The 21,303-nt window shown below is 36.8% G+C and overlaps 1 pseudogene; it reads left to right on the top strand.

Moving 5' to 3' along the window:
* Positions 1-1,893: 1,893 nt before the first annotated feature.
* Positions 1,894-4,153, top strand: LOC149265121 (enhancer of mRNA-decapping protein 4 pseudogene; annotated as a pseudogene).
* The last annotated feature ends 17,150 nt before the right edge of the window (positions 4,154-21,303 follow it).

Raw genomic sequence — 21,303 nt, 5'->3', positions numbered from 1 at the left:
TCTCTACTTGAATCTGAACAATAATTAAGTTCATTCTCTTGTTTTCATTTGTTTTTAGTTTCATGTAATCAATTATTTCTCTATGATACTGTAGGGAAGGACAACCAGGACCTCCTTAGTTAGGAGCCTCTTCCCTTGCATATTGTATTGAATCTTAAATAATTTCGCTAGACATAGAGTTAGTTGCCTACTCCTGCATATATTTTGCTGGCACCATCACAAGCTTACGAGTTTCCCTGGTTGATAATTTAATGCAGAAATTTAAGCCCAATAAATTGCCCAACATTTTGGCGTCGTTGTCGGGGATGGTGCTAAGGGATTAGGCATTAGGAATTTAATTCAGTACTATTATTTTTCTTTAGACAAAATAATTTGTGAAACCTGGTGACAGCAGGATCTTCACAAAGGAGTTTAAGTTTGAGTTTTCTGATGTTCTAGTGTTTAGTTAGTTTTAAATTTTGTCTTTTCAAAAACACCCCCCCTGCATAAATAAAAACAAATCAATGGATTAGTATGCTCTCTTCCTGCGCTTCGTGCGATCAGGAAGATCAGAAAGTCTATTGATTTTGTTCAAATAAACATACTCTTGCTGGAGAACTAATTTGCAAAAAGACAATAAAGAATTTTGTGAATGAAAAAAAACATCTTTAAATTTTTAGATGAAATTTAGTTTTTTAATTTTAGATTTAAAAAATAAAAAAATTTAGTTTTTAATTTTAGATTTTAAAAAAATAAAAAAATTCCACAAAATAATAATAATATATGTATTATATATACACATATTATTATTTAAAAAAAAAAAAAAAAAAAAAAAAAAAAACTTAACCATTTTCTTTGTTTTTTTTTAGATATTTAAAAAAAAAAACTAACTATTTTTTGTTTTTTTAGATATTTAAAAAAATGAAAAACATTAATAAAAAAAATATAAAAAACAATACAAATATTTAACCATCTTTTTGTTTGTTTGTTGTTTTTTTAGAAATTTAAAAAAAAACTAAAAAAAATAATAACCATTTTTGTTTTTTTGGTTTGTTTTGATATTTGGAAAAAATATAAAAAACATGCAAAACATTAAATAAAAACAACATAAAATCATTTAAAAAAAAAATCATTTTAACAACTAACCATTTTTTTTTGGATTACCATTGCTATTTTTCAACTAAAAAAAAATAAATGAAAATCCAACCAACGACCTGGTGCGCATTCGAGGATGAGGTGATATTGATGTGTTTGTGCACGGAGAACCTGAGAGGAATGACATGGTGGAGAACTTTGGAGAATGCCGGCCATTAAAAGAGCTTGCAAATAGTCAAAGCGTTTGGAGAATATCTCTGGCCAGCAACAGATTGAGTGGTACCATACCATCTTCACTGGGTAGAATCCAATTGGAACTTGATGATCTTCAAATGGGATGACAGTGGAGTTAATTTGCTTTGGTTACAGAAGTGGTAAAACTCCACCCTACAAAATCTAAAGCTGGATCATCAATCTGTGCTGTTTTTTTTTCATGAAATAGAGTAGATGGTACAGACTTGTAGAATGCAAGTCGAACTTGTTTGATTCTGCGGCCAACCTCTTCTGAAAAGATGGTACCATAAGATCCCGAGCTGAAGTCTTTGACAACAACTTCAGTTGTCTTAGCTCTAACTGTCAAATCATTTTCAAGGGATGCAACAAATCTGGAGACAGCTGGGCAATAATGGCGTCGCAAAGTTTCTATCTCCCACAGTGAACTCTGCACTTTGAAGTATCTCTTTCTTCGCTCCTGAATGAGTTACACAAGACTCATCAATATTTTCATCTAGCTCTGTGGTTTTAGTTGCCTCATTTTCATCCATATCTTGCCGATCCACCAAACAATTGATTGAAGGATGCCTCCGAAGAAGATTATGAATGATAGCAATCACAAGAAGTGACTCTGATAGAGGTGCTGAAAGTGCTAGCCTGCTCAATTTCTTTGCAAATGCTGCAGCTAAATATGCTGGCAAAAGTGGTGACTTCAGGCATGTATCCAGAAGCTCAAAAAGACGAGATCGATATTTAGTCAACTCTTGCTTTCACCACATTCATGTGAACCCAATCTCGTTGAATGTGAGGAATCCATTGCCGACGCTCCGGCGCTCTTTCTTGCCATAAACCGCAACCGATTCAAAGCATTTAATTGCTGGAGAAAAGCTGGTTGAAAATCCAGAGCATTAAGGAATTCGGTTGAGGTGGCCTTCTATACAGGCTAAATCCATGGAGTAGTTGCTGAGAAATTGCTTGTGCTCTCTTTGCATTCAATTTGCATGCCGATTACATGATAGACAGGTGGCGGATTCTACACCAAGTTCCCTCGAACTTCCTCCTACTATAAGTTCAGTGGAACCGTTTCAAGCTTCCCTGCAACCCATGGCTTTGACACCACCTACAATACCAACGGCTCCTCTTGTGAATTTGGCTCCCCAGCGTACACCCAGTAGGTTATTGAGTTCTAAGCTCCCAAGAGGAAGGCCTCTCCATGAAGATCATTCTATCTATGATATTGATCTTCGGTTAGCAGAAGAAGCTCAGCCTCAACTTGAAGTTTCGCCGATTACAGTTTACACGTCGGATCCCCTTCTAGTTGGCGGTCAGCAAATTGCTGTCAACATGAATTATATTTGCTATGGCCTGCGTGCGGGCAATATTCGTATTCTTAATATAAATATTGCACTCAGAGCGCTGCTTCGAGGGCACTTGCAGAGGGTCACTGATATGGCCTCTTTTTCCAATAATGTGCATCTCCTAGCAAGTGCAAGTTCTGATGGAAGGGTTTTCAAATGGAAAATTGAGGAAAGCCTAGGAGATGATGGTAAAACACAGATAACAGAGCAAATTGTTTTTGCCATTCAGATCTTGGGGGATTGGGAGTCTGTTCATCCTCGTGTCTGCTGGCATTCTCAGCAGAGGGATGTCTTATTTGTGGGTATCAACAATTGTTTGCTGAAAATAGACGTTGCCAAATTGAGGTCAGCTGCACCTGGTGGTGTCTTTTCAGCAGATAATCCTGTTAAATGCCACATTGATAGTCTAGCAGAAGGCGTATATTGCATTGGAAAACATGATGGAGAAGTCACGGATCTGTCAATATATCACTGGGACATGACTTATTTGGCTTCAGTGTCTAAGGATGGCATGGTGAAAATTTGGGGTGATAAGAAGATGCTTCCAGTTGTAGCATTTAAGCCTCATGATGGAAAGCCTGTTGGTTCAGTTGGTTTTCTTACAATACCGCATTCTCCTGATCATGTAGTTCTTTTAACAACGGGTCCACTTAATCAAGAATTGAAGCTTTGGGTTTGTGCAAGTCCAGATGGTCGGTTTTCCCCCTCAAGTTCTGGAAAATGGCAGTGTATTCAAACCCTTGAACTTAAAAGTTCTCTGGAATCATGGAATGAAGAAGCATTTTTTAATCGAGTCTTGGTTGTGCCCCGTGCAAGTGTGATTTTATTAGCAAATGCAAAAAGGAATGCCATCTATGCAGTACACATGGAATACGGTTTGAAGCCCTTAGCCACCCGCATAGACTATCTGGCAGAATTTTCTGTAACAATGCCCATTTTGAGCTTTACGGCCACAAGTGAGAATGTCGCTGATGGGGAAGGAACAATTCAAATCTATTGTGTTCAAACCCAGGCCATTCAACAATATGCACTCGAGTTGTCTCAATGCTTTCCACCACCTGTAGAGCTTGGATCTTTGGATGAGGACACCGCCTCACATGTCTTTGAGAGATCCACACTTGGATTTAGGGCTGACATAGTTGTGTAATTTTTTTTTTCAAGTTGGCACTAATTGTTTGATGTAAATTTCTGAATGCTGCCTACTGAAACACTATCTACATTAGAGAGGGGAAATGCGCTCTATCTCCATAAACGATATGTAATTGACAGGCATTTTTCCTTTTCCGGTTCTGGCTTTCTCTTTCCATTGTATTGACTGTACATTATGAAACTTTTGTGAAAGCAGATTTGACGAAACGGCGGAGGAGGACGAAGATGTTTGTCGAATATGCCGAACGCCTGGAGACTTGGAGAATCCTCTGTTTTACCCGTGTGCATGCAGAGGAAGCATCAGATATGTTCATCAGGATTACCTTCTTCAGTGGCTCAATCACAGCAACGCGTGGTAGTTGTGAGCTCTACGGTTGTGAAACATTTTAGTTTACGGTTTGTTTTTTTAATTAGTTTTTTTATTTTTATTTACAACTAAAAGAAAATATAAAAAAATCCACATAAATAATAAATTAAAAACAATGGTTTTTAATTTGTTATTTAAATAAAAATAAAAAATTTGTGTGTTGTTTTTAATTTGTTATTTGAATAAAAAAAAAAAATATTTTGTAGTGTTGTTTTTGTTTATTTAAACAAAAATAAAAAAAATATTTTGTGTAATATTTTGGATAATACAAAAATCAAAACAACACAAAATAATTTTTATTTTTATTTAAAATAAAAAAGATTTCCTTATTTTTATTTTTATTTTTAATTAAAAAAAAAATCATTTTAGTTATAGTATATTTTTAGCATTTTTCTTTCTTAGGTTTTAATAAATAAAATTTTGTTGATTTTAAAAAATTTTCAACTTAAATAATAAATTAAAAATTTATGTTTTTAATTTATTGTTTAAACAAAAATCTAAATAAAATCAACATAACAAATAAATTTTTTTTTACAATTTTATTTTTAAAATTTGTTGTTTTAAAAAAAACAAAATTAAAAAAAAAATAAAAAAAAATAATAATAATAATAATAAAAAAATAAAAATAAAAAAATAAAAAAAATTCACAAAAATTCACCCAGATTTGAAAATAAAAAATAGGATACTTGGAAACACATTTCGAAAATCGATTGGAGGATTCTCAAGACGATAATTATTTCTGATAGCTTTTAGTTGGCATCACATCTTTATGTTGCATGCTTTATGATGCACTAATATGCAGGACAGAATTGCCAAGCACATGAGTTATCTGACACAAAAAGGGAGTACTATTTTTCAGGGTTGTTTTAAGAATGGATTGAAATTGATATCATGAATTGAGTTACTTTCACCACTTTGATTTCTCTTAAATCTGTTTTATTTGGTATGAAATTTTTGCGTAAGAATCATGAAGAAAATGCGCAATTCTTCTTGAACAAACTTATGTTTTCTTTCTGCCAAGGTTTTTACAGGTTACAGGATAACAAAGTGATCATTCAGGAGATTACATTGTGACGACAATTAGTCTTCCAAAGACTAAATTCATGAAAAATTCTGAAGACAAATCCATCTCCACAACCACTACCTTCCACCTCCCTTTCTGAAAAAGATTTTGAATTCCACCAATTGTACATCCATCAGGCGTGACACTTCCATATCCATTTTTCACAGCAAGAGTTCTTATTCATACACCATGCATTTTCCTTTTCATTATCATTCCCCTTCATTTCTACCAATAAAACCCTGCTTGAGTCAAAGTCCTAGAGTCTAAAGTATTATTGAAAAAACACCTAGAGGCTTGCATGCCTTAATGGCAAGTACTCTTGCCAATGAAAAATGGGAGTACATTAATATCCCTTGTTCGTTGGATCTTGTAGGTGACTCGACTACGACAAATTTATTCATACCTACAAAGATGTGTTAGGCATCCTGACTCCCATTGGAATCAATGGTGGGAGCTCTTGTGTTGGCTAGGGGCATTCATTAACGGCCACTAAGTCAACAACTTCTTGCTATGTTCGACATCGACACATTTAATCACACAGTAAGATTTGTGCCATCGAGCGTTGAAGACTTAAAGACCCATATTTTGTAGCAGATGAAGCCAATTTCTTTTCATTGTTTTTCTGTTTGCCATCACTTGAGGACAAGTCAATCAATAAGGCCGGGAGGGAAATGTAACTTATATATTTTGTATACCTTCCAAGCCTTATATATTTTCAGCCATATTCAGCAGACTCATTAGATTCATCATCCAGCAGCAGAGGATCCAGCAGCAGATACGACTTTCAGCCATATTCAGCGGACTCCTCAGATTCATCATCTAGTAGTAGAGGATCTAGCAGCCGATACGACAATACAGATCCATCTTTCATCCACAACTTGAAGAAGAAGCTTCCGAGTAGAATTGTGGCAGCTGAACATGCATGATTCACCCACCATTTTCCCAACCAAGTAAAGAGGACTATGAACAACAACCTTTTCCGCCACACGTGCACAACTCTCATCCATTTTTGGAAGGGTAAGATAAGGTATGATATTTTCTAACTTTTAACCATTAAATTCCTTGAAAAGTTAGAATAATAATTTTTTGGAAAAATTTCACTTTCTTTCCCCTTCTTTTCCCCATTTCACATAACTGCCCAAACCATCCGTTTAAGGGGAAGGATACATTTACATACATGCTTTGTCACATTCATATCCACAGTCATATATCACATTCTAAACCCCACTTACCTTCAAAATATATTCACTATTACATGAGCATACAAATGGCTTTGACGAAAGTATTTAAAAGATATTTGGATGCCAATACAATCATGGTTGTTACACAAGAACCAACCATGATGCATTCCTACAAAAATACTCTGCAACAAAAATCACATTACCAATATGCAAAGATCATACATTGAATGCAACAAACAAAATATGGTAGAAACACAAGAACCAACCAAGTTGTAATTCATCAAAATAACGCTTTGCAAAAGTTATGTAAATGATATCATGCAGAGTTTAAGCCAAAGCTCAAGTACCAAAAAGTAATGTAATAGATTGCATGAGGACATGCAATACCTTCAGTTTGGGGCAGATGTTGGGCCTCACAATGGTCGCTATTTTCACTCCATTATTCACCAATATCTTCACATTTTACCTTCATGTCACCTCCATTCCACCTCCACATCATTCCAGTTACCTCATTATTGGGTTCTAACAATGCTTTTCCAAAGTTTATTAATTCTTAACATTTTTAAGTGGATTTATGGTTAAACTTTAGAAAATAATATGCTTATACTTATACCTAACAATTAGAATGAGTTTGTTGACATGTGTAGGTACAAAGGAAGATTCCAGGGCATGTTTATGTGGCCTTGAATGATCAAATTCGAATTTGATAAGAGAAGCCTCATGAAAAAAAATCATAATTTCATGGAGAAGATCATGGACCTCATGGAGGAAATCATGGAGGATAGGGTTATGTGTCTAGATGGTTGAGAAATGTATGGAACTAAAGAGAGATTAGTGGATCATCATTATGAGTTTGTTATCTCATATCATTGTATAAATAGGAGTACCTCCTCCATTCCAAAGGGAGGACTCTTAGAGCATGTATCCAAACTTATGATGGAATAGAATACAGCTTCATTTTACATATATTTCCATTATGTAGTTTTAGATTTAATTTTCCTTAATGTAGTATATGGAATAATTTGTCTTGTTCTTAAGAGAATTGAGCTCACTCTAAAAGGATGAGAGAAACATCTTATTTCATTTACTTCTTTAGATGTTTGGGGATTTGTTTGTGATTGATGAATGAGTTTTATATTAGAATCTAATCAGCATATGAGAGGACAACTAAGGGTCTAAGTTAGGCTCTCTCTCTCTATTTGATTTGCATGATAATTGAAATTCATTCTTTTGCATTTATGTTTCAAGTATCATATGAGGAGATAACCAAGAGTCTAAGTTAGGCTCTCTCTCCATTGATTTATATGGTAATTGAAATTCATTCTTTTGTGCTTTCATGTTTCAAGTCATTTCATTTCTTATGCTTATGAATGACTCTTAGTTTAGTTTGGATTAGTACACGAGAGGACAATCAAGAGACTAAGTTAGTCTCTCTCTCTACTTGAATCTGAACAATAATTAAGTTCATTCTCTTGTCTTCATTTCAAGTTTTTAGTTTCATGTAATCAATGATTTCTCTATGATATTGTAGGGAAGGACAACCAGGACCTCCTTAGTTAGGAGCCTCTTCCCTTGCATATTGTATTGAATCTTAAATAATTTCGCTAGACATAGAGTTAGTTGCCTACTCCTGCATATATTTTGTTGGCACCATCACAAGCTTACGAGTTTCCCTGGTTGATAATTTAATGCAGCAATTTAAGCCTAATAAATTGCCCAACAAGGTGAACTCCACCAAGTGGAGGTAATCTTCCCATTTTTGGGGTTGTTGCATTACAAACATTCCCAACATGTCTTCCAAGACTTCATTCACTTGTTCTGTTTGTGGATGGTAGGCAATGCTGAATTGAATTTGAGTGCCCAACCATGCAAAGAGGGTTTTCTGAAATGCGGATCTAAATTTTACATCTCTATCGGAGATCACCACTCGGGGCATCCTGTGTAGTTGAAAGATTTCTCTCATAAATATGTCTGCAATATCCACCCTTTTATAAGTGAATTGTACAGGAATGAAATTAGTGGTTTTTCTCAATTTGTCCACCACAACCATGATTGAGTCATGTTTTTTTTTTGTACTAGGTAATCCAGTAATGAAGTCTAAAGTGATTTTATCCCATTTCCATTCAGGGATGGGCAAGGGTTGTAACAAACCGACAGGATGTTGATATTCTACCTTCACCAATTGGCACTCTAAACATTTGGACAAGTATTCTGCCACATCTTTTCTTAAGCCTGGCCAAAAATAACTTTTCTTGATAGAAGAAAGTAGTTTTTGGTATCCTAGGTGAGCTGCATAAGGGTTTCTATGAAACTCATCCAATAAAAACTGCTTAACAAAATTTTGGTTGGGAATATAAATTCTATTTTTGAATGTTAACATTTTACCGGGGCTAATTCCATACTCAAACTACTTCCCTTTTACCTTAGCTTCCGAAGCTTGCTGCCATAAGAATGTATATTCTGGGTCTTTGAGGGATGCCTCTCAGATAACCTCTGGCAGGTTGGATTGTGCTTGGCTGAATTGTACTTCATAAATGCAATGTACTTTTCGGCTTAGAGTGTCTGCTACCCGGTTTTCTTTTCCTTTGAGGTATTTCATATCAAAGTCAAATTCGCTCAAGCATGCGGTCCATCTGGCCTGTCGATAATTTAAACCAGATTGGTTAAGGAAATTTGTAAAACTACCGTGGTCAATTAATAACAAAAATTTATTTCCCAGAAGGTAGTGTCACCACATTTTTAATGCATGCACTACTATGGTCAGCTCTAGATCATAAGCAGAGTAACATTGTTCATAATCCTTCAGTTTGCGTGACTCATAGGCTATCAATTTCCCTTCCTGAGTTAATACTCCACTAACACCCTCCTTACACACATCTGTACATACTACAAAATATTTTCCTGTATCTGCCACTTTTAGCACCAAGGCGGTAGTAAGAAGTTGGTTTAGTTGTTCAAAACTTTGTTGGCATTCCGCTGTCCAGTGGAAAGCACACCCCTTTTTCTACAGTGAAGTCATTGAGAAAGCTATTTTTGAGAAGCCTTTGATAAATTCATGATAATACCTTGCTAGGCCCAAAAAGGATATTATGTTAGCAATGTTTTGCGGTGTGTTCCATTCCATGATAGTTCTGATCTTTTCTGGATCAACTGTTATACCTTATGCTGATATTACATGCCCTAAGTATAGGATTTGATCTTTGTAGAAATCACATTTACTGAATTTTGTGTACCACTGGTTATCTCGTAGAATCTGCAATGCTATTTTCAAGTGTTGGTCATATTTCTCCTTATTTTTTGAATAGATCGGGATATCATCAATAAAAATCAGTACAAATTTATCCAGAAATGGTTGGAAAATGCCATGCATCAGGCTCATGAAAGTGGCCGGAGCATTGGTAAGGCCAAAAGGTAGTACCATGAACTCATAGTGTCCATAACAAGTTTGAAATGTGGTTTTTCAAATGTCTTAATCCTTTATTCTAATTTGATGGTAGCCGAACTTTAAGTCAATTTTGGAGAACACGCTAGCTCCTTACACTTGATCGAATAGATGATCTATACGAGGTAAAGGATGCCTGTTCTTGATGGTCAGCTTATTTAGTTGATGGTAATCGATGCATAATCCTAAAGTCCCATCCTTTTTCCGTATGAATAGTACAGGGGCTCCCCAAGGGGACACACTACGACGAATATAACCTTTATCTAACAGTTCGTGAAGCTGTATTTTTAATTCTGTTAATTCAGGATGCTCATGCGGTAAGGGGATTTAGAAATAGGAGTTGTTCAAGGCACTAGCTCAATGGTAAAATCGATGTCACACCTTGGTGGCAATCTAGGAATGGATTCAGGAAATACATCCACAAATTTTTGAATTACAGGAATGCTCTCTAAGGAGGTAATCTTATTTCTATCATTGTTGTACCCTACTTGGACAAAATAAATCTGACAGCCCTTCCTTATGCATCTTCCGAGCTGGTTGGATATAATGGGGCGCAATTTGACATTCTTCTTGATTCCTTGAATTTCTTTTCGCTGCCCTGACTCAGTAAGATAACTGACTGATTTTTCTTTGCAATCCACCAGAGACCAACAACCCTCCAACTAGTCCATTCCTATTAATATATCATACGAACCCAAGGGAAGGATGTTCAAGTCAACATGAATGGGATGTCCTGAAAGTGTTATAGGGCAATTTTCTATTTTTGCAGACACCTTCCTTTTTGTCCCGGTGGCTAGTTGAACTAGCTAAGGTTTCTTAAATTTACTGCTTTGCAACTTACATTTTTCTACCACATTAGGACTAATGTAGCTTAGGCTAGCGCCTAGATCAAATAAAACAGAAACATGTTAATCAACAATCATACCTTCACATTCGATCATGGTGGGCTGATATTCCACTTGATGATTGTCCAAGGCAGAATTAATTCATGGCATGCTTCTTGCGATATCTCCCATTCTGGATGCTTCTTACATGTTCGACAACTGTTCAGTTCGAGCCTTGTGCTGGTAATTCTTGTAATAATGCGCTTCCCCACATCCCCAACATTCTAGTGGTGACTTTGGCGGCTGGTATGTAGCAGTTGTGCTAACCCCTTCCGACTGTCTATTCTCAGTATAGGTTTGAGTTCTGGGCACATTTCTTGCAAATTTTCCAAAAGTCCTCTGTTGATTATTTCTGCCATTTATGACTTTTGGTTTCCTGTTTGGTGGTAAGTTCCTCATTTTCTTGCCAATGGCTCCTTTAGGTCCTTCATTTTTCTGTTTCATCTGTTGATAACAGATGCAGGCTTTTCGTACTGCATCATCCATTGTTCTAGGATAATCGAATTCTAATTTTTCCTTCATGAAGTTTGGCAAGATGCTAATAAACTGCTAAATTTTAGCTTTTTCTTCTTGCATATACAGAACGTACCGTAACAAGGAAGTAAACCGCTTTACATACTCATCCATGGTTAAGGCTCCCAGTCTTAACTCATGGAACTCCTTTGCTTTTTTGTCATAGTAACGTTCAGTTAGGTATTTATCTTTAAAATGTTTCTCGAATTCTTCCCACTTTACTTGCTTCTTATCTATCTTCCTCACTATTTTAATTTCTTCCCACCAAACGGTGGCCTTCCCCCGTAATTGGTAAATTGCTAGTCGAGCTTTAAGTTTTTTAGTATATTCATAAATTTGAAAATATTTACCCATGTCGATCAGCTAGGCTTCCACTGCTTCTTCGGATTCTCCTTCAAACAACAATGCTTTGATTTTTTTTTGAACTCACCTTGTAATTTTTTCTTCTGTCTTTTTGTCCTATTTTGATCAAACACATTATCTGAATGCCCTTCTTCTTCCTCCTTATGACCTTTTTCTGATTCTACATTATCCTCCCCATTATTGGCAATTGGGGTCTTCTCTTTGTTCTCTGCACTCGGGTCCAGACCACGCTGATTTTGTCGATTGGAAAAACTTTTAAGGATTTTCTCCTATTCTTGCCTTAGTCGCTCATTGTCCGTCCTCAATTTCATCATTTCTGCTTGTAATTGTTGCACTGTTTCCAGCAGAGCAACGTTGGTTTGTCACGATTCTTCTCCCAATTATATCCATAGTTTTGGGTTGGTATCCACTTAAGGCACTTCTAGTTGGCTTGTTGATCTAGGGCTTCTTTGCATTTTGTTTGTCTTGGTGCTGACTTACATTGTAGAAATTCTCACTGTAGATTAATCTGATTATGCAATGTACTAAAGAAAAATACTTAATCTACTTCTATAATCAAACTTGCAGAAGCTTAATCGATTTGAGCAAGATCAAACAAAACACATATAACAGATAAGAAGAATCAATCACACATGAAACACAGAAGAATACTTTGGGGAAAACCTTAGCTAAAAACCCCGCTATCTGTATTATCATACAAGTGGAAATATCTCATGATTACACAAAGCTTTAGCTCTCACAACTATCCAGATCTTAGTACAATCCCTCTCACTGCTCATAGACAGACTATACACCTCATATGCCTTTCCCTCTACCCTCCAAGCCTCCTATTTCCTTGCTCTATTTTCCTTGGGTGTTCCTACTGTAACCTTGTGTGACACTGATCTCACACACTACTCGAACACACTGTAAAACTGCGCAAATCTCAAGGAATGAATTCCTTCTGCATGCAATATATTTTCTTATAGGAAAATTCTAGCAACTGATAGTACACTATCCCTGCCTTTAATCTCAACTGGGCCTTTGTCTAAACTAACATGCATGATTTATTTATGAGAGAATATTTAGTTATCTGGAGTACACTAGTTTCACGCATGCATGCATTAACTAACTGAACTCACAGTTGGTTCCACAAACTGTTTGGAACTAATCTAACTAGAATTAACTCAGTTAACTGAGCTAACTAATTACAACTCAAATAAAACTCATCCTTATCTCCTTAATTAAGGGATAACTTCCTCAATCAACGGGATAACTGTTGCATGACTTCACAAAGACTTCATGTTTTAATTTCTCAAACTAATTAACTCAAGATGAATTAATTAATTATTTTTCAAACAACTAGTGAGACTAAATTCGAATTTTAATTCAAGGAAAAATTAAAATTGGAATATTCTTGTTGCCACATTTCAACACTCCCTCTCAACAAGAAAGGGATTATCTGCCCCGATCATGTCTCTATGGAACTTGAATTTACACTTTGACAATGCCTTAGTCAAAATGTCAACATCTTGCTCCTCAGTCGAAATATACTGCAACAACATGATCCTCCTCACCACACAGTATCTGAGATGATGATACCGAATGTCAATGTGCTTGGACCTGTCATGAAATACTGGATTCTTAGAGAGTTCGATACAACTCTGATTATCATAAAAGATCATAGTTGTATCCATTCTCTGATCAAACAAACCAACTAGAATTTTCCGCATACAAATGGCCTCACATGCTGCCTGACTTGCAACCATGTATTTAGCCTTTGCTGAGATGAGTGCAACTGACCTCTGTTTCCTGTTGTACCAAGAAACTGCAGCTAACCCAAGGTTAAAAATTCCTCCTGATGTGCTCTTACGATCTGATGGACTCCCTGCCCAATCTGCATCTGTGAAGTCCTGTAGCTTCACTCCCTTTGTCCATCTATACCATAATCCATACTAAGATGTGCCTCTGAGGTATCTCAAAACATGCTTAGCAGCCTTCCAAAACAACTTGGTAGGCTGAACCATAGCTTGACTCAACTAGTTCATTACACAGCACAAATCTGGTCGTGCGTTCACTAAATACATCAGTGAACCCACAAGTTGCCGATACACAGTAGCCTCTACTACTTCTCCTGAGGTAGCATCCTCGTTCCTCCAGTTACCTGCTACAAGAGTCTGCATGGGCTTGCACTTCACCATGTGGAATCTCCTGAGTATCTCATTGGCATACTTGCCTTGAGACACAAACAACTCCCCATCCTTCTGCGACACTTCCATGCCTAGAAAGTAGTGCATGAGACCCATGTCTTTCATCTCAAACTCTCTTGCAAGGTCCTCCTTGCAAGACATGATCAACTGATCATCACCTGTCAATATTAGATCATCAACATAAAGAACAATTATCAACTACTTACCTTCCACCATGATGTGGTACAGGTTCACATCCGCTTCACTCTTTGTGAAGCCCAACACGGTGAAGTAGTTGTTGATCTTGGTGTACCAAGCATGAGGTGCTTGCTTCAGCTTGTACAAATCCCTCTTGAGTTAGCATGCATGCGACTCACAATTGATGGTTTCAAACCCTTCTGGCTGCTCTATGTACACCTCTTCCTCAATCTTGTCATTGAGGAATGCAGTCTTCACATCCATCTGATGGATCTTCCAACCCATCTGTGTTGATAGTGCCAACATGGATCTAATAGATGAATACCTTGCTATAGGAGCAAAAGTCTCATCATAATCGATCCCCTCAACCTGTGAGAAACCACGGGCAATAAATCTTGCATTATGTTTCTCAACACTACCCTTAGTAGCTTGCTTTACCTTGTAAAGACAACAGGAACTCACAACTAACTTGTTCTCTTGTCTTGGAACAACATCCCAAACACTATTCCAAACTATGGAGTCATACTCCTCCACCATAGCATCAACCCAAATCGGCTGCTACACTGATTCCTCAAAGGAAGTGGCTCGGTCTCAACACATTCCCCAACAAGGGTCATCTATCTAGTGTACCTATTAGGTGACCTCCTCTATCTGTGTTGAGAAGATGGTTCTCCCACATTCTCTCCCGCATCCGACAACAATCTGTCAGCTTCTCTCTTGCACTTCCACCCATCTCTAGAAGACTCTGCTTGAGTGGATGTCTCCACTCCTGGAACCTCTGTATGCGGCTTCTCCACATCAGTCTGAGGCTCCTCCTCCTTAGGAACCAAAAGTTCCTCCACAACCTGTAGTTGGAGCTCCCTCTCAAGGGAAACTTGCATGGCCTTTTGCTCATCAAACTTAATATCTCTGCGAACCACTGTCCTCCGACTGGTAGGAAATTACACTCGATAGTTGTGGGGTGTATCAGTGTACTCCACAAGTATCCCCAATTTAGCTGTCATCCCAAGTTTCTTCTCGGCATCCTTGGTCACATGGCAATATACCGATGAGCCAAAGATCCTGAAGTGACCCACATCTGGTCTCTTCCCGGAGAAAGCTTCCTCTGGTGTCTTCATCCCAAGTATGCGATGCGGGCTTCTATTCTGCAAATAGATCGCTGTGTTGCATGCCTCAGCCCACAAAGGAAGTGGTATTCCTTGGTCATGCAACATCGCCTAAGCTGCCCCCACAATTGTTCTGTTCTTCCTCTCAGCCACCCCATTCTGATGTGGGTTATGGGGTGCCGTCAACTCTCGTTTAATTCCTTCTGCTACACAGAAGTCCTTAAACTCTTGAGAGACATACTCTCCACCATTTTCGCTTCTCAAGGCCCTGATCTTCTTTGTTGATTCTTTCTCAACCAAAGATTTGAACTCACAAAACTTTGAGAAGGTTTGGTCCTTCTTTTGCATGAAATAGATTCAGCATTTATGAGAAAAATCATCAATGAAAATCACATAATATCTTTGTTTCGTGGTGAGGGCTATCGAGAATGGTCGACACACATCTGTATGAACTCGCTCGAAGATTGCTTCAGCTCGACTGTCTCGATCATGAAAGGAAGAATTTGCATAATTTCCCAAGGTACAACCTTTGCATGTGTCCACTTTCTCAAGTTTACCTTTGGGAAGTCTGGTAGAAATTTGCTGCATTATCTTCAAGGCCCCATGATGCAAGTGGCCCAACCGCCTATGCCATAACTCGCCAATGTCTTGGCTTTGCACCAATTTTGCTTTCGAACTCAATGCAACACAATCATCTACCTCCAACTTGTAGAGATTCTTTACTCGAATCCTAATCCTCTTGGTCTGAACCGTGGCTATGTGTATCAAGAACGCCTTTCCTTTACTGAAGACTACATCATAGCCTTTGTCTTCCAACATCGCGACCGATACCAAGTTCTTCTTCAGTCCAGGCACATACTTTACATCAGTCAGGGTGAGAGGAGCTCCATGCTCCCTCTAAAACAGAACCGTTCCTTCACCTGAAACACAGTACTTTCCATCATCACCCATCTCTATGCACATCTTGAGGTATTTCTCCTCCAAGGTACTGAATAAACTCTTATCGTTGATCATGTGGCATGAGGTTCCACTTTCTAGGTACCAAACACAACCCACCATCAATGAAACCATGCATGCAATGAGGGTAAAATCCAATTCGAACTGAGAGGCTAGTGCCTCACCTTCTGATCCCTTCAAGGATCCCTTATTGGATTTCTTCAATGGAAAATTAGTTACATAATGGTCCACCTCATGACAATTAAAGCATCTCACTTTAGATTTGTCAATCTTCTTCCCACCATGAGAAGAACTCGATTTGGAATGGGAAACCTTCCCTTTCCCTTTCCTTGCCTTACTGGCTAAGGTTAGATTTTCTTCATCATCATGCTTAGATGAAGAACCATCTCTAGTGCTCCTCTTGATATCCTCCTGCATCAGATCCAACCACAGTCATTCCCAATCTAGCATTTTCTCTCTTTGATTCACTGAGTCCTGGTAACTATGCCAACTGTTAGGAAGACCGAGGAGAGCAAGACTCACCATATCATCATTGGCTATCGTTATTCCTACACTTCCAAGCTCATCTCTGCAGGGGGTGAGCTTGTTCAGATTTGTTGAAATGTGGCAACAAGAATATTCCAATTTTAATTTGTCCTTGAATTAAAATTTGAATTTAGTCTCACCAGCTGTTTAAAAAATAATTAATTAATTCATCTTGAGTTAATTAGTTGGAGAAATTCAAACATGAAGTCTTTGTGAAGTCATGTAACAATTATCCCTTTGATTGAGGAAGTTATCCCTTAATTAAGGAGATAAGGATGAGTTGTATTTGAGTTGTAATTATTTAGCTCAATTAACTGAGTTAAGTCCAGTTAGATTAGTTCCAAACAGTTTGTGGAACTGATTGTGAGTTCAGTCAGTTAATGCATGCATGCATGAAACTAGTGTACTCCAGATAACTGAATATTCTCTCATAAATAACTCATGCATCTCAGTTCAGACAAAGGCCCAGTTGATATTAAAGGCAAGGACGATGTACTATCAGTTGCTAGAATTTTCATATAAGAAAATCTCTTGCATGAAGAAGGAATTCATTCCTTGAGATTTGCACAGTTTTACAGTGTGTTGGAGCAGTGTGTGAGATCACTATCACACAAGGTTACAGGAGGAACACCCAGGGAAAACAAAGCAAGGAAATGGGAGGTTTAGAGGATAGAGGGAAAGGCATATGAGTTGTCTAGTCTGTCTATGAGCAATGAGAGGGATTGTACTAAGAGATGGATAGCTGTGAGAGCTAAATATTTGTGTAATCCTGAGATATTTCCACTTGTATGATAATATAGATAGCGGGGCTTTTAGCTGAGGCTTTCCCCGGAGTATTCTTCTATGTTTCATGTGTGATTAATTCTTCTTCTCTGTTATATGTGTTCTGTTTGATCTTGCTCAAATCAATTAAGTTTCCCCAAGTTTGATTGTAGAAGTAGATTAAGTATTTTGCTTTAGTACATTGCATAATCAGAATAATCTACAATGAGAATTTCTACATTGTATCGGAGCAAAGATGATCAAAGCAGAGAACAATATACTGAGAAGGGAAAAATTCAAAGTTTGAAGTTCTTGGTTGTAGGTACCAAATCGATTTCTTATCACACCTCAAAGTTCATCAATGGCGTTCAATGGCTTGAGACTTGAGTATGCACTGGATTGCACCTCAAATTACATAGCATGGAAGGATCACATGGAAGCGGTATTAGAAGACAATGGTTTGAAGGATTTAATTGATCAAGAAATCCCCAAGCCATCTGCAGCTAATGCACAAGAATTGGCGGAATGGAAGAAGTATGTGGCGAAGGCGAGGAGGATTCTTCTGGAGGGAGTTCAAGACCATATTGTCTCGAGTCTCCATGGGAAGGAGACTCTGTTTTCAATGTGGAAGACATTAAAGGACCTATATCAGAACAGTAGTGACCAGAGGAAGCTAGTGCTCAAGGACAAACTTGAGAAAAGCATGTGTTATTGATTCTTCTTCTCTGTTATATGTGTTATGTTTGATCTTGCTCAAATCGATTAAGCTTCCGCAATTTTGATTGTAGAAGTAGATTAAGTATTTTTCTTTAGTACATTACATAATCAGATTAATCTATAGTGAGAATTTCTACATATATTCCTCTTTCTCTCTCTGTGTTCATATACATCCAAACTCAGTTTATATAATTTGCTTTTTTGCATGAGTAAACATAGATAAAATAATTAATGAATTGTTGTAAATTAACCTAGGAGTCTCAGTATATGAGCCTGGGCTCTGATATCATTTGTCACATCCATATCAAATAAAAAAAAAATGAACCACTACACAAGCAAAGTATTGGGCTAATAAACTAAATTGGTTAATGGTAACGGGAGTTTGCACTACCCATTAAGTTCACGGTCTACAGAGCTATTTCAAGGTGGACAACGTGGCACACAGTCCTGACTGGACTCCACGTAAACTTTGTTAATGAATGTGCAATTAATTTCACCTGTTTGGTCCCTGCTTTGGGTAATCCACCTCATTAAGGTGGGAGATCCCTAAGGTCATCCCTTGTCATCATCGTCCCTTCCATGGCTGGCTACATAACCTGGCATTAACTTCGGCCATTCAGAGGAGTATAGAATCTATGCACCTGGGACGATCTTCGTCGTTGGATCTTGGTTGATAGAGGTTGACAGAAGGAGTTAAGGCATTCTTGCTATGAGGGAACACTCATTTGTTCATGTTTCTACTTTGCGGTTCTATTGGTAGAAGGTTAACCTGGTTCCAAGTCTATCGTTCCTGTCTTGCCATGATCGCATTCTTCACCATCAGGTAATGATAAGCCTTTACCGTTTTCTTGAGAATTCTGATAATCGTTCTTCTTGTGATCCCATGCATATGAGATGGTGGTTTTTCTCACTGTTGCTCTTATGCAGGTATTCCTGATACAAAATGGGTTCGTCTCTCAAATGAGTGCAACTTCCAGATGGAGTAGTTGGCTTCACATGTCGGTGAAAGGTAATGTCTCACCCTTTCTTGGTTAACTTGAATTTCTTCTTCCCATATAATTGCTAAGGGTTTATGTATCCTAGAGGAATTTGTCGCAACCTTGAGGAATGCAGGTCTTTGCTTAGGTAAGGGCCTTTACCCGTCATAAGTTCTCAATTCGGAGTTTCTTAAATGAGAACCGATTCTTATTTCATTATTCTCTGAATAGGTAAATTATTTTGGTGATTCCGTCTCGACCTTGCGGCATGGATTTTCTGGAACTTCGACATTCTAAGTATTGTTGTATTGCCTTTTCTCCAGGTGGGTTCGGCTAAGAAACTCCTTTTGTTTCGATTTCTTAAAGCTTCCTCCTGTGATCAGACAGCTTGGAATTATATTATGATGGAATTAGGACTTGCGGCCAAAATACCTCTACTCGAGGGTTTTAGTTATCTTGTTTATTTAATTAGGGTCGACTTGTGCCTTACCATTGTTAAGACTTAGATTTTGGCTTAGCTTCGGTGTTCTATGGGAACCAGACTGTGAATTTGCATATATATATATATATATATATATATATATATATATATATATATATATATATATATATATATATATATATATATATATATATATATATATATATATATATATATATATATATCTATATATATGTATATATATGTATATATATGTATATATATGTATATATATGTATATATATGTGTATATATATATATATATATATATATATATATATATATATATAATGCATTTTTTTACTGTTGTGACCCAAACTGCTATGAAGCTTCAATTTATATACATATTGATTAAGTTTTGTTTCAAGGCTAAGCATGATTAATCTTTTACTTACCGTGAATGGATTAAAGATTTGTATGAAAGAAATCATTGTTTTCCTTTTTGAATATGATTATCAGTGTGCCGATCTTGTTTTAACTACTGTCTCTGTTATATTATTTAAGGGTTTCAAAGCTTTTAACGAGTTAGGGTATTTAGCTCTTGGAGGGTTCTTACAAAACTCGACCAAGGTCGATAACCCCAACCCTTCAGCGGAATACACATTCCCACACTGTAATATGATTTTGGGTCGACTATATACATGGTTTGCTTATTATAAATGTACAGTGATTGCTATTGGAATTTCTGGAAGTCTATTCATATATACTTTGTACATAATTTCAATATACAATATAATATTTACAGATAAGCTAGAGGTCTATTAAGTGTGAGAAGTCTAATTCTGAATGTTGACTCTATGTCTTAAGTTCTTGACTGTTAGATTTATGACTTCTCTGCGAGTACATTATAATGCTTTCTGTAAACGATATCATCATAAAGGTAGAAATATTTGTTGTCTCCTATATGTTCTGGTAACTATGTATTTTCTTTTCGCAATATAACTCATTAAAGATTTCATTTTTTTCTTTCCATAACAGAGCAATGCTACTACAACATACTAATTTATTAATCTAAATTTCTATCATTACAGTAAACATTAAATACTTCCCTAATAATGAATAGGTGCTAATAAAATAATATTACTTATCTAGTTATCTGAATGAGTATGATTCAAGCCTATATTCCTTTGATTTGGAAGGTCTCACCACCCAGCCTCGGATCTGGCAATTACGTTCAGAATCCCCCTTTGAGCTCTTCCACTTCTGTCAAGGATAGATAGTTTAGTACCTTGGGCATCAGGAAACTAGTCCAGCCTCAAGTCACGTACCTCAACCGTTATCTCAATTCCTTTACCACTGGCTAACTTGCTCAGCTCTGAGAAAAATTAAACACAATACAATTTTCCTTCTCTCCTTTTCCAACCCCCACTGGATTCTCTCTTTTTCCCTTTTCAAGGAAGAGAGTGAGAGAATTGTCTATAACTGTTTTTCAGAAGTTCATATAACCGATTTTATAGTTCCATTCTCAACTGAATCAGAGTCTTTTAATTAATGTTTAACAACTTCTCTTCTAGCTTTTCAGCCTAAATGTTTTTAACAATTCAGAATAAACTAAAATAAAATAAAAGTGGTAAATAAAACTTGATAACAACAATTGTCGTTGTGTCACTAGGAGTTACAATAAATATCTATGATTGTGTATAACTACAAGGGCTAGATAGTAGCTAGTACCTAAGGCTTAGCTTAAATATAGTTTAATTAAACTAAAAATAAAAAAGATAAATATTTCATTACAAAAATAAAACAACAAATAAAATGTTTTATTCTTGAATGCCATACCAAAAATTAAAAAATATGATTAACTA

Source organism: Pinus tabuliformis, chromosome 6 (assembly GCF_031772625.1).
Source record: "Pinus tabuliformis cultivar Carrire ecotype Pingquan chromosome 6, CPIR1, whole genome shotgun sequence".
In the NCBI taxonomy this organism is placed as follows: domain Eukaryota; kingdom Viridiplantae; phylum Streptophyta; class Pinopsida; order Pinales; family Pinaceae; genus Pinus; species Pinus tabuliformis.
This window is presented reverse-complemented; position numbering and strand designations above follow the sequence as displayed.